Source organism: Gopherus flavomarginatus, chromosome 9, assembly GCF_025201925.1.
Source record: "Gopherus flavomarginatus isolate rGopFla2 chromosome 9, rGopFla2.mat.asm, whole genome shotgun sequence".
In the NCBI taxonomy this organism is placed as follows: domain Eukaryota; kingdom Metazoa; phylum Chordata; order Testudines; family Testudinidae; genus Gopherus; species Gopherus flavomarginatus.
The window spans coordinates 86032466-86045674 of record NC_066625.1 but is presented as its reverse complement, the minus strand read 5'-3'; the positions used below and the strand labels follow the sequence as shown (position 1 = coordinate 86045674).

The 13209-nt window shown below is 45.5% G+C and overlaps 1 protein-coding gene across 1 annotated transcript in view; it reads left to right on the top strand.

The window, feature by feature from the left end:
* Nucleotides 1-13209, top strand: part of IGDCC3 (immunoglobulin superfamily DCC subclass member 3) — a 187659-nt gene that overhangs the window by 147602 nt on the left and 26848 nt on the right. The window lies entirely within an intron of this gene.

Genomic DNA, 13209 nt, shown 5'->3' with positions numbered 1-13209 from the left:
AGCATTTGAGCCTCTGAAGCTAATCAGAGCTAGTATTCATGAAGAGCAACTGTTTCGTTCCAGTGGCTTAATATTTGCCAAAAGCAAATGCCAACGGAGAGATTGGGTCCCAAATTACTATTATTATTTATTAGTAATAATAATGTATGAGTTATTTCTTGTACTGTGGTAGCGCGTCTGGACACTAATCATTGACCAAGACCTTGCTGTGCTTGGTGTTGACTACTCAAGTAACAGAAAGCAGGTCCCTGCTCCCAAAGAGTTTACAATGTAAATATAAGACAAGAGACAAGAGGTGGATGCGACAGCCAGATGGGGGGAGCACAAGGAAACAATGATGTTACTGCTCAGCATGGAAGCAGATTTCACAGCACACCAGCTGCCTAGCCTGGGTAAAGATTTTGTAGACACGTCTTCTTAAGGAGGACGATGAGATGGCTTTACAGATGTTTCCTGGGAGCTCCTCTCATGTGTAAGGGCCTTGCAATTCTTACTGTGTCGGCTAGTTACATAGGTCCGTATTGTTTCTGCTCCCTGATTCTTATCGTGTTCATGCACGTAAATAAATTCAAAGTAATTCACTGGCAGTCATTAATTGCACCAGTGATTCTCTGGTGCTCAGCGTACTGGATTTCTGAGACACCATAATGAACATTAAAGGATAAATGCCCAGACAGATAGAAGTGGGACTTACGCACGCTGTTTGGGTGACCGTAACACAGTCATTCTAATAACATGGCAGAAGGTAAACAGAGCCTCTTTGAGAGGGTAGCTATTGCATTGTTCTTTCCACACGGTTGGGTTTCGTTCACTTTGTGCAATAATTGATCTGTGCCCCCCCCCCGACAATATGAAATAATAAAGAATGCATGGCCCAGTCCTCAGCATGCAGCAGGAAGAACTGGAATGGGGCTGGGTGTGAGAAGATATTGTAGCGCTTGAATCCAGCCCCTGGTCTCTGCTCTGCCAGCATCCCCACCCTGGATATTTCCTGACAGCCCTCTCAGGGGTGTAGTCCTTCCACGCATGGTTTGGATCCAAGCCAACCCTGGTAAGGTAGAATGCCTTGTGTGAAGAACCTGGCTCCAGCATCAACCCTGCCTATTAAACCATTCCTCCTGCCTCCTTGTTGCTACCAGCTGCACTGTGTATTTTGCACGTGTTCAGTAGATTGCCCCCACTCAGGCCCTTGAGGTACCCTTTAAAGGAGCCATGTTCAGATCTGTCAGGAACGCAGCTGAACACAGCAGGGAAGGTTTAGACTGCATGTGAAAATGAGGCGTGTAATCCCAAAAGAGCAGAGCTGTATGTGGCCAAGGTCACAAAGCACTTATAACTTCCTTAAGACAATGTCTCGGGGTAAAAAGAAGATGCAGGCATAGACTAGCCTAGGAGTCTGTACCCACCCTGGAAGGGCAGTAAGAGAGACCACCCAGCTCCTGGAGTCATATGATTACATGAAAATCTTGCTTCTTGTTCTTAAGAAGTATGTTTCTAGCCCTAGGAGTTGTGGAGAAAAGTTGGAAAATGCTGACCACAAAGACTTAAAAACCAAAAGCAAATAAAATAACCCCAAATTTGTTGTTTTTAAAATCTCATGATGGGGGGTGGGGGAATTCATGGTTCTTGAATGCCAGGGGGTGACCATGCTGGATTTTCCTTGTCTTGTGGGTGAAGTGCAGGACAAGGAGTCAAGAGATCAAAGTTCTCAGCCCAGCCATTCCACATGGTTACTGGGAACGCCCAGATAGTGCACTAGAAATGTACAGGTGATGTGGCAAGTCCTTGGGCAAGTTATTTGAATTCTGTGCCTCAGTTTCCCCTTCTCTAGAATAGGAATTTTAATATTTCACCCTGGTATTATGATTCATTAATGTATGTGAAATGCTCTGACATCCTCAGGCAGAAGGGTCTGCTGTATAAAGGTACAAAGTACACCTCTACCTCGATACAATGCTGTCCTCGGGAGCCAAAAAAATCTTACTGCGTTATAGGTGAAACCGCGTTATATCGAACTTGCTTTGATTCGCCAGAGTGCGCAGCCCCACTGCCCCGGAGTGCTGCTTTACCGCGTTATATCTGAATCCGTGTTATATCGGGTCGCGTTATATCGAGGTAGAGATGTAGTATTGTCTGCGGTAGACATTTGTTTAAGGAAATCTCTATCACCACACTTATTTCCCTTCTCCTTTTTGGATTCTTACAACTTCCCATTTAGAGACCTGATCTTGCAAAACTTACGTTCACTCCAGTGGGAGAGAGGCAGTCCCCAGATCAGTGCCAGAAAGGGAGGCTGAGGTACTTAAGTGATCCTTCCTGTATTCCAATCAGATAGAAGCCATATATAGGAAGTTCTATTCTGAAGACTTTGCAGAGGGAGGCATCATGCAGTTGAGAGGAGGCCCATTAGCTTCTGGAAGTCTAGATCATCCTGTGTCATGCCCCGTATGGGCTGCTTCTGCACAAGGAAAGCAAACCGCACGCCAGAGAAACTTCTGATCCTCTTTTGTCTGTTAACCACAGTAGGCAGCAGTTAGAAGGCTAGCACAGAGGATAATACACTTCCGTTAAGAAGCACTGTATCTACACTGGCTTTGACTCACTTTCCTGAGATCATGCTTCAAAAATATTGCCTGATGCACTGGGAATTACAGAACTTTCCTGATAATTATATCTGATTATTCAAATGATAGGCTGGGGAAAGAGGCGGGTGATCAGAACCCTGTCTCCTCTTGAGGGTATTTCTCTGTCCATTTGATCCTTCAGGGAAGAAAGGGAATCAGTTCTGGGAATATTGTATTCTCTGTTCTCCCTCCCATTTCCCCCACACACACAACCAAACAAGGAAAAACTAGCCTGGAGCTCTTCCTGATGTGTGTCAGTTCCAGCCCAGATTGATCTCCAAAGGCAGGAGTAAATAGAAGTTCAGGGCCACATTGTTTTGTGGTCTGAATGTAAAACAAGGAAAGACCATTTCAAAGGCATTTGGGTTGTTTTTCCTGGTACGGAAGGACACACCTTTGACTTTGGGGCCATTTCCTCTCATGGCTTCCCACGCCAGAGTCCTATTGAAATCAATCAGAATTTTGAGTAAGAATTGATGGCAGGAGGTAGAGTTTGGTCATACAGAATTGTCCAGATGGAATAGCTGGACTGAACTGCCGCCTTATGGAGAGTCCCAGGATGAGGCCTGGGTCCTTTTGGAGGGATGTGTGCATGTGTCCTTAGGTACTAAGTGGTGGCTAAAATAATTGGAAGAGAAGGAAGGACTATTAGAGGACAAGTAACTTTAAAATATAAAAAGACCGTCAACAAGAATTTGACTCTCTTCTTGAAAATTGTTCAAGCCTCATTTTCAACCTGCGGTATCGGAGTTCGGTGTGTTGGAGAAACAATGAATTTAGAACTAGGCTTTGGATGGTTGAAAAATTCTATCCCATGGGGTAGGTGGAAACGACTGCTCTTTACGACTAAAACCTCAGCAGATTGTGATTCATTATATCCCTCGAACCTGTGCCTCACTGAGCCAGTTATTTTAGTGATCTTCAACCATGGTATGGGGCTATGGACACAGTGATTCACTTGCCAAGCAATTTATAGTCTTTTTGCATAGCCAAATGACCTTTACAAGCGAAGCCCAGGAAATACCCTTTCCATTCCCTCATCTGTAAAATGTGAATTCCAATTATTTTATGCTCTGAAGAGATCTTAGTACATTAACATTAAAGATCATCCGGTGCTATGCCCTCTCCAAAGTAGGTGGTTTTGTTTGAAAATGCCAGCAATGTGGGAACAAAATATCTGATCAATGTTTAGCAAAAATCAAAGGCAATTCTGGATCACGGATAATTGTTAATGAAAAATGCATGAAGGCCCAGGCCTAGGGAATTGTGGGATTTTCCATTAAAAGCTGTGAATAAAAATCACTTTTCCTAAGAAGTAAGTTTCTTGCTATGTGATCCTTTTCTCAGACCCTGGAGCCCATGTTTGTTGGAATGATTGTACATTTGACCAGCTCATTGGAATTTGTTTCATCTGACAAACATAGGGCTGAATTCTGCTCTTGGATCCTCTCAGTAGATTGCAGCTCTGATTTGCTCACCCTGAACGTGCAGATTCCAGTGGGAGATATGGAACAGGTAGAGTGGAGTCTGCATACATAGTGCCAGATCCTCAGCTGGCATATATCGGTGCAGCTTCATTGACTTCACTGGAGATATGCCCCTTTGTACTAGCCGAGGATCTGTCCCACTCTGCCCTGATCTGAGAGTACACATTCGCCTACAGAATTATTTCAGTTGATCGTGATCAACAGTACATTATTTGCAGTTTACAACAACAAGAGTCCGACTGCTTCTTAGTTACAAACCCACAGGCTGGAATGGTTTCCCCGAAGATGAAAGGGGGCGTATAATGCGTTGCTGGCAAATTCCGACACTTTTGTAGTCAATGCAATTGGCAAGAAAACATATTGCTACCACGGCGAACGGGTGGTTCTTTTGGACGGTAGAGGTGAGCTCGCACACTTTTCAGAATCATGCCTTTGAGGTTGGTAGATTGAAATATACCAGGAGAGGATGAGGCAAGAAATAATAACAAAATTGCAACTATGAAAGGTTTATTGCTTTTCATCATTTGACCCAGTAAGTGTTCAGTAGGTTCCAGGGGGTCATTTTCAGGCTAGAAATAAATCAGGTTCAGAGGTTTATGTAGCTGGGCTGCAATTGCCATAACAGCAAGTAACAAAGGCCAACATCTACAGAGAAGGCAGGCTCTAAATATTGATTTTTCAGGATGATTTTATTTACAAAATGGTAATTAAGGGGTTTCAATTATTCCACCGAAAAAGGGCATCATCACAACGGAGGGCTCAGGTGGTTTTTGCTATCTCAGTGACCTTAGCTTATGAACAGTCCCCCTTTAAACTCTGTTACCTTTATGTGTTGAGCTCCTGTTGTCAGTATCCCTTGAATGACTTACTACCAGAGTGGTGTGGGTTAAACCCTCATTGGAGAAAATAATACATTGTAAATAAATGTAGAGAAAGATTTGTTCCTTCTCCTTGTGCTGACTTCCATGCAATTTACGGGATATCATTCTAATAGATGTTAGTCCCTATCCACCTGCTTTTGTATATGCTGCATTGTCAGCTTTTGGATATCAAATGCAAGCAAGCTACCTATTGCTATGGCTGAGTAGAATAACTGCCCCTTGAAGGGGAATGAAATAGTTCATTGGCTTGTTATGAAAACAAATAGGGGTTCATGGTCCCAGCAAAATCCCGCTGACATGACTGAACTGTGTGCACAAATTTGGGGAACAATCAGGCCCCTGTGTTTCAAGTGTAAGCAGAGTCAGGATGAGCTCTACCCTGACATCTGGTGGTGAATTATGGGGAATGTGGAAAGGAGTTTTAGGTATTTGCATTGGCACCCCCACCCACCTAGTATAGCCCACAGCAGCCTGGGATGGTTATTTTGACAGCTCTGGGATTCCCAATTTCTCTGTTATTGGGGCAGGAGGCATAAAGTGTTGTCACCCTGATTATGTGAATGAGGAACTAAGAGACTGCTTTATGACAGAGATGTCTCAATATTGATTAAGTAGCACTTGCTAGACAAGGGACATGGGTGCCAAAACCCATTGAAAGGAGAGAGATTGGGGACTGGTGTGTGTACCTGATGGTATGGGCCCCTTTTGAGGGCCTGGAACACCAATTGCACATCCTCCTCTCTCCACTTTTGAAGAGTAGAGCTAATTTTGATTCCATTAGGAGTCCATCTAGAGGCTGCTGAGCTGAATTCACGTTGGGCCAATGGTGCACCAGCACCAGGGCTCCTCTACTACAAGCTGAAATCACTAAAAGAGCTAAGCTTACTGAGCTGAGATCACTGAGTGCTGTGTTAACTAGTGGGGGAGCCTGAAGATCTATCGCTAAGCGGCTGGCAGAGTGGCGCAGTTTGCAGCGTGTTTGGAGCAGCTCATGGAACAGTGAGCGGAGTGGAGTGGTTTGCGGGGACAGCTGGAGTGGCTCACGGGTCAGCTGGAGGAGCGGCACAGCTGGTGTAGTGGAGCTGGTTGTGGTGAAGGCTGCAGCAGAACTCCATGGAGAGGCAGAGCAGTTGGCCCTGGCCCACGTAAGGTGCCCCTTAACACCCTGTGTGTGCCCCCCCCATTTCCACCCAGGCTGGGGGGGTTAAAACTCTTCAGATAAACTTTTGAACTCTGGGGTGGCACTGACCAGAGACTTTTGGGTTGTTGAACTTTGGGGTGATTGGACTTAAGATCCTAAGGGGGAAAGGACATTGCCAAACGTACTTGGGGGTGGGTTTTTGCTTATGGTTTGCGTTATAATCCTGTTTGTGGTGTTTCTCCAACGTGATGCCGCATTGTTTCCCTTCTTTATTAAAAGGATTTTGCTGCACTCAGACTCCGTGCTTGCGAGTGGGGAAGTATTGCCTCCTAGAGGCTCCCGGGGGGTGGTATGTAATTGTCCCAGGTCACTGGGTGGGGGCTCGAGCCAGTTTTGCATTGTGTTATTGAAACGGAACCCCTGGATACTGAACCCGGCCCTTGTTGCTGCCACCTCAGAGGAGCAGAAGGGTTACACAAGTCTAGAGTGCAGTTGGAGAACATCACTGATTATGGGTGGAGGGAGCTGCATGCTAAAGTATATTTCAGTTCCCAGAAGCATGAAAAATAAGGAAGAACAAGAAGGTGGAAGGAGGGTCTAGATGTTGAGCAGCTGCTCCTCACTTAAAGATAATGTATGGGTTTGAGTTTGTTTTGAAGGAATATGTAAAACCTGCTTTGCAACCTAATTGCCTCTGCAGCATAGGCCGTAGAATCCCTCAAACAGAGCACAAAGCCAATAGTGGGGCATCATCATATCTCAGGCTTCTCTGCACTGAGCAGGGATCGTGCATTAGGATCAGTGGTCATATCCCACAAGATGGATTTGCAGCAATTACAGGGCAGCTGACATTGATGAACTTCGGTCTTTCCCATCTCATGTGTCTCAATGATTATTTTGCTGCTGCTGTGATTTTTCTCAGTGGTCTGTTCCATCTAGCTGGCGTATGAATAACTTGCTGATTCAGTGTTATAACTCACTCATGTGTTGGTTATGTATGGAAAACAATACATTTGTAGAGGGGTCCCTTGTACAGCTCTGTGTGTTTTCCCGTTCCTCCTTTTATATCTTAACCCCGCCCCCAACACACATCCAGCCAGCGCACCCACACCCAAACAGACAAAAAGACTGCCATACTGGGTCAGACCATGGTCCATCTTGCCCAGTGTCCTGTCTCCAAGGGGACAGAGGTTTGGGAGAATGTATAGAACCTACCTTCTGGAAGTCACAGGTTTAGGGTTGCCCCGGCATGAAGTTGCATCCCTGACTATCTTGGCTAATAGCCATTGATGGACTTATCCTCCATGAACTTTTCCAGTTTTTTTTTGAATCCAGTTATACTTTTGGTCATCACAACATCCCAAGGCAATGAGTTCCACAGGCTAGCTGTGCGGTGTGTGAAAAAGTGCTTCCTCTTGTTTGTATAAAACCCACTGTCATCAAACTATGTAATGAAGAAAAACCTGTCATTGGCCATTGTCTACTGTTTAGAGCAGGGATCCAGGAATCAGGAAGCCACTGCAGTTTGTGTCAGGTTCTGTGCTGGCGTAAGAAGACACAACACCATAGAAGTGACTGGAATTGTGCCTTCTAACATCAACAGAGAACCTGGTTCCTGAGTTCTGTTCCCAGCTCTGACACTGACTTTGGACAAGTCATTTAAACTCTCTGTGACACCCATTCCCTGTCTGTAAAATGAAGATAATCGTGCTACTCACCTTTGTAAATTGCTTTGAGATTAGTGCCAGGTATTGTTAGAGATGGATCTTAATTGAAACTCCTTCAGACACTGGGAAAGCTCTGATCCCTACCCAAACTTTGCAGCTCAGGCCCTTCTCTGTAAGAGGGACCAACTGAAACCAGTGATCCAAGAGCCCTTGAACTGTGGGAAGTTTAGATTTGGGTTGGAATTTAGATCTGAACCGGCAGCTGGGACACCTGTAATTATTATTATTATTATTTATATCTATATCCACAACAGTAAAATCCTAAAGAACCCGAAGCGCAGTTTGTGTACCACAAGTGTGTGCACATTGCATGCCTGTGTGTACTTTGCATGCACATGCTGCTGTGTTTATGCTTGTGAGAGAAAATACATTCAAAGTGAAGGTTAGACTGCTGGTGTGCTGAGACCACTGCCTGTCCTGCTGACCTGCAGTGTCTCTATTGTTTCTCGTCTTAGCCTGCAGGCCCTTAGGGGCAGGGACAGTCTCTTTGTTCTGTGTGTGTACAGAGCCTAACACAACAGAGTGCTGGTCCATGATAATACAAATAATAAATCATAATAATAATGAAATGGGCCTGGATTGAAACTAGATCACTTTTTAAGGCCTTGACTGTGGCCTCTGCGGTATGTGGGATGCAGTTTGTTATCTCCTCTGTGGCCAACTAGTTCTGCTGCCTTGGGGCTAGGATATGGTGGAGCCGAAGCCCTGTCCCCTCGGCGTGTTGTGCACCCCCAAGGAGTAGGCAGGAGCACTCCCTGTTTTCCCTTGAAATAGACAGGAATTCTGCCTAACTCTTATGTGGGCGACCTGGGAACAGGGGAGTTCCATGCTCCCTCATCCCAGTGCACAATCATATGACAGTCAAGCAGAATCTGGACCTAAATCTGTAAGACATTCAGATACCCTGTTGATGAGCATAGGATAGCTAGATATGGAGCCTCTCTATCAGTATCTACCTACCTGCCCATTTTTAATGCACTGTGCTATCTGGGTGCCACTTCTGTCCTCCGTCTTACTCCAGTACTTTTGGAAAAACTGTGGTAGGTCTCAGCCAGGCGCCAGTTGCAGGATTTAAACCAGATCCTGGCCAGCCAGAAAGAGTAAGTATGAATCCATAGAGTTTAAATCCAGAAGAGACCATTCTGATCATCTAGTTTGACTTCCTGCACAACACAGGCCAAAGCATTTCACCTAGTGGTTCCTGCATCAAGTCCATCATATCTGGTTGAGCTGGAGCACATTGTTTAGAAAGACATCCAACTCTGATGTAACGATTTCAAGTGATGGAGAATCCACCTCATCTCTTGGGCAGTTCTTCCATTAATTACCCTCACTCTTAAAAATGGGCACCTTATTTCCAATCTGAATTTGTCTAGCTTCTAAATGTGGGATGCTTTGGGAACGACGTCACCATGCACCACTCCAGGGAAAAGCTTTTTTCTAACCATGCTGGCAAGTGGCCGTGAGACAGTTATTCATCTGTACAGTCGTCTCCAAGACAGACCATCACAAACACAGTCATGCTGGCCGTAGCATGTGGTAGGAAACTTTTTGAATGGGCAATTGCCATGCACCTGAATGCTGACTGGTACATTCTTGCCATCAACAAAACTGAAAAGGCTCCCACAACTAGTCACATTCTAATCTCTGCGTTAGTTACATCACATTTTCTCCTGATCAGGAGCGAGCCTCTTTCTGTGTTTGCACATGCTGATACCTTTCCAAGTAGGCCCCTCTTTTCCTTTGTACCGCTGAATCAGTGAAGAGGTTTCCTTCACTTTGGAAAGCTGAGCTCTGGTCACTGGCCTAGACCTCTGACCCAAGTAAGATCAGTCATCTTGATTGCCTGTGAACCAAGAGACAGCTTGTGAATATACTCCTTTTGAACGGCTGAGGCCTCCTGTTCCTCTCCACCCCCCACTTCAGATCGGCGTGGTGTGAATTGACAACAACCCCGCTCTCCACTTTTATCAATGCCTGTCAGTGCATTGTGCAAAAATTTGATTGAGCTCTCAGCTCACTGAGCATCTTTAGTGGCCAGCAGAAAGCGTTCTGGCATCTCATATCGTCTGATGCGTTAATGTTGCCATCAGTCTGGCAGGAGCAGAAAAGTTTCCAAAGAGCAGATGTCCCAACGTGACAGATTTTCTGTTCACAGGGAGAAATAAAGGGCACTTGCATATTTCAGGCATTTCGAGCCAGAGCCACTCTGCTGCTGTGTGAAGGGGAGGAGGTTGTCACATAGCAGCTCGACATTTTGCTTTTGTTTGAGCATCTTAATAAAAAAAAACCCAACAACTTTGGGAAACAGGGCCAGATTCTGCTCCAAATGACACCTGCTGCAGCCTCACTGATTTTGGTGGGGTTCACAATGTGTAAAATCAGGCAGAATTGGTCCCATAAATATTTAAGAGGCAAACTAGAGCTTACCAATGGCCTCTTCGAGGAGCAGAGCCTCATATTTTGATGAATTATCATCTGACTTGCAAGAGAATTTAGGCATGATAGAGATTACTATGGTGTAGACCAGTGGTCCCCAACACGGTGCCTGTGGGCGCCATGGCGCCCGCTGGGGCATTTATGTGCACCCGCCTGCTGACAAGGGAGCACTTCCGCCAGACAACCCATTGCCAAGGAGCGCGGCTTCCAGACAACCAGCCACCGAGAAGCGGCAATGCCAAAAAGCGTCGCTGCTGAAATGCCACGGGTTCTCGACAGCATTTCAGCGGCGACACTTCTCTATGATGCTGCTTCTCAGCGGCATTTCAGCGGCTGGTTGTCCAGCGCCCACCACACTCTTCTGGAAATATGACTATGCTATTGCAACAGAAAGGTTTGGGACCACTGGTGTGTAGGCAGAGTACTGGAACAATTTATATAGTGGGGGTGCTGAGAGACATTGAACCAAATTGTAAACCCTGTATATGGTGGAACCACTTCAACCCAGGGGGTGCTGCTGTACCCCCCAGTATCCCTAGTTCCAGCACCTGTGGTAGGTGCTTCCACTGAGGATATTGACAGTCCATTTGTGATATCTGCAGGTCAGGTTGTGTTGTTTTTTTCAGCATGAGTGTGTGTGCGTGAGAGAGAGAACGAACCTTATTTTGAGGTTACTAGTTCCTTATCTATTGTACCTTATGGGAAGCACAGCCTTTTTTCCTAGGATAAGCACTCTGCCTGCTTCTCTGCCCTCAATTTCTACACCTCATTAAGGTTTTTAGGTGTTGTTGAAAATTTAATAACTGTATCGACCCACTGTCTGTGACCTAGTTCAAAGTAACACAACATCTGTGGCCTCTGTTGATCATTTTTAATGGCTATCTTTGGCCCTAATCATCTGCCACTCACAAACTCACACTTGTAAACCTCCAGGAAAGAAAAGTTTTAAGAAGTCTTTAAGGCAGAGGTTTTAGCTGCGTGCTGTCTTCAGTGTTGTCAGAATCTTCTTTCTTCAGACATGAGAGTCTGCTCTAGGAATGTTAGCTCCTGGTGTAAAATCTCACAAGCTATGACTCAGTGAGGAGGTTTAGTTATTTAATATGGCAGAGCACAGTGATATCAGGGTCCTATTGGTAAGGCATATGGTGCCTGTGAAATATCACAGGGTATGCCTACCCAGAGCCTGATCACTTAGCATCCCCAAGGACCTCTTGGACTGGAAGTTCTAGCATCTGGACAACATGGTTTGGTTTAAAATGGCTGCTAATCACCTCACCCTTTGCCCTCTGAAACGCTGTCTGAAAATACAGGAGAAAGGGTCAGGTATACAGTGGCTCTCTCCCAGCAGTTGTGTTGCCTGCCCTTTGCTAGCATTCCACTAAAATAATCTGCCAGCAGACATGTTGAGACAAGCCACTTTCTAATATTGAAGCAGCCAGAGGCAGATCCAGTTTTAATGGAGATGATATAATTTCATCTGGACTGGCAACATGATGCTGGCTGAAGAGTAGGCTGTTTTCAACTAGGGGAAGGGAGATCTGGGTCAGAATCAAGGCACCAGTCCTATTTAAGGCCCTCAATGGGTATCTTTCCATTCATGACAGCTGCACCTATCAAGAATGTTGATGCTGTTGGTGCCTGGGATGAGACTTTTGGTAGGAGGTGGTGGGGTGGAGGCAGAGAGTTCTTGGAGGACTGTGGGTCTCTCTTCTAGAGATGATCCCAAGTCTTGCTCTGTTGCTGCACAAAGGCCACCTTCTTATGCAAAAGCCTTCCTGCAATGACAGGAGTCAAAGAGCAAATAAATATGGAAAACACCTCCAGGGAAGAGTACCTAAACCTAGCCAGGGTGAACAGGATCCATTATGTGATTCAGATGTTATATGATTCTTATTCCTGTATGCTGCATCTAGGTACTAGAGAGATGGGTGCATTGTAAAAAACTTAGAGAGATAGTTCATGAACATTGAGGTAGATCAAATAACCCCTCCCAGCCCACATTGAGGAGTGTTGGCAGACCACTCTTGGGCAAGCCTGCCACAGTCCGAGCTGTACCTGTCCTGTGGCTAGAGGCAGACATCAGTCCAGCACTTTTCACCAGCACTAAAGATAAAAGAAACAAATGTTTTTAATTTCCAATTCAACCTGTGATTTGTGTTGCTGTGCTGTTCAGATTCCACTCTGAGAACTGCTGTTGCTCAGCTTTTATTGCTGGTCTTCTGTGACACGTTTGAGACCACCAGTGTTGGACTTTGGCAGTAAAGAATTTCACCGGTAAAGAACAATAAGCCACCTGCTCTAATCTGCAGAGCCTGTTTAGCATTACCACAGGCGGCCACAGACTGCACTTGAATTGGATGCAGTCCTCTGATCCCTGAGGCAGAATAGGCCCTCGTATTAAGAGTTGTAACTAGGATCTTGGCTTGAGGCTGATCTGACCTTTTGGGGGCATTGCATTCGCGGTAGAGTGTGCATCCGAGGCTGTGGAATCTCCCGCCACCAGAGATCAGCAGGATTACCAAGCCCTACCATTTCTCGGTTATGACGCTCAACTAACTTTCCCCCAGTAATGCAATTGCAGAAAGACCAAATCACATTCTTCTGGAAGACATCCCCTGAGTGTGGGTCCACTCAGGGCAGATGAGGAGTCTAGGGAGAGGTAGAGTTTTGATCTCTTTTTCTGACAGCATTGGTGCGACTTCTTTAGGTATCTGACACCTGAATACTGCGGGGATTGGTGAATTAGATATGAGTTGGAGGCTCTTTCACACGCCTTCTGGTGCCAAGGCATAAATTAGAAACTGGCTGATTGCAGACCCTGGGATTAGATCAGCATCTTCTCCTCTGGTGTCATGTGATTTCCTCAGCATGTTGCGACAGAGAGTTGGCTTTTTGTTTTCAGAAGCTATA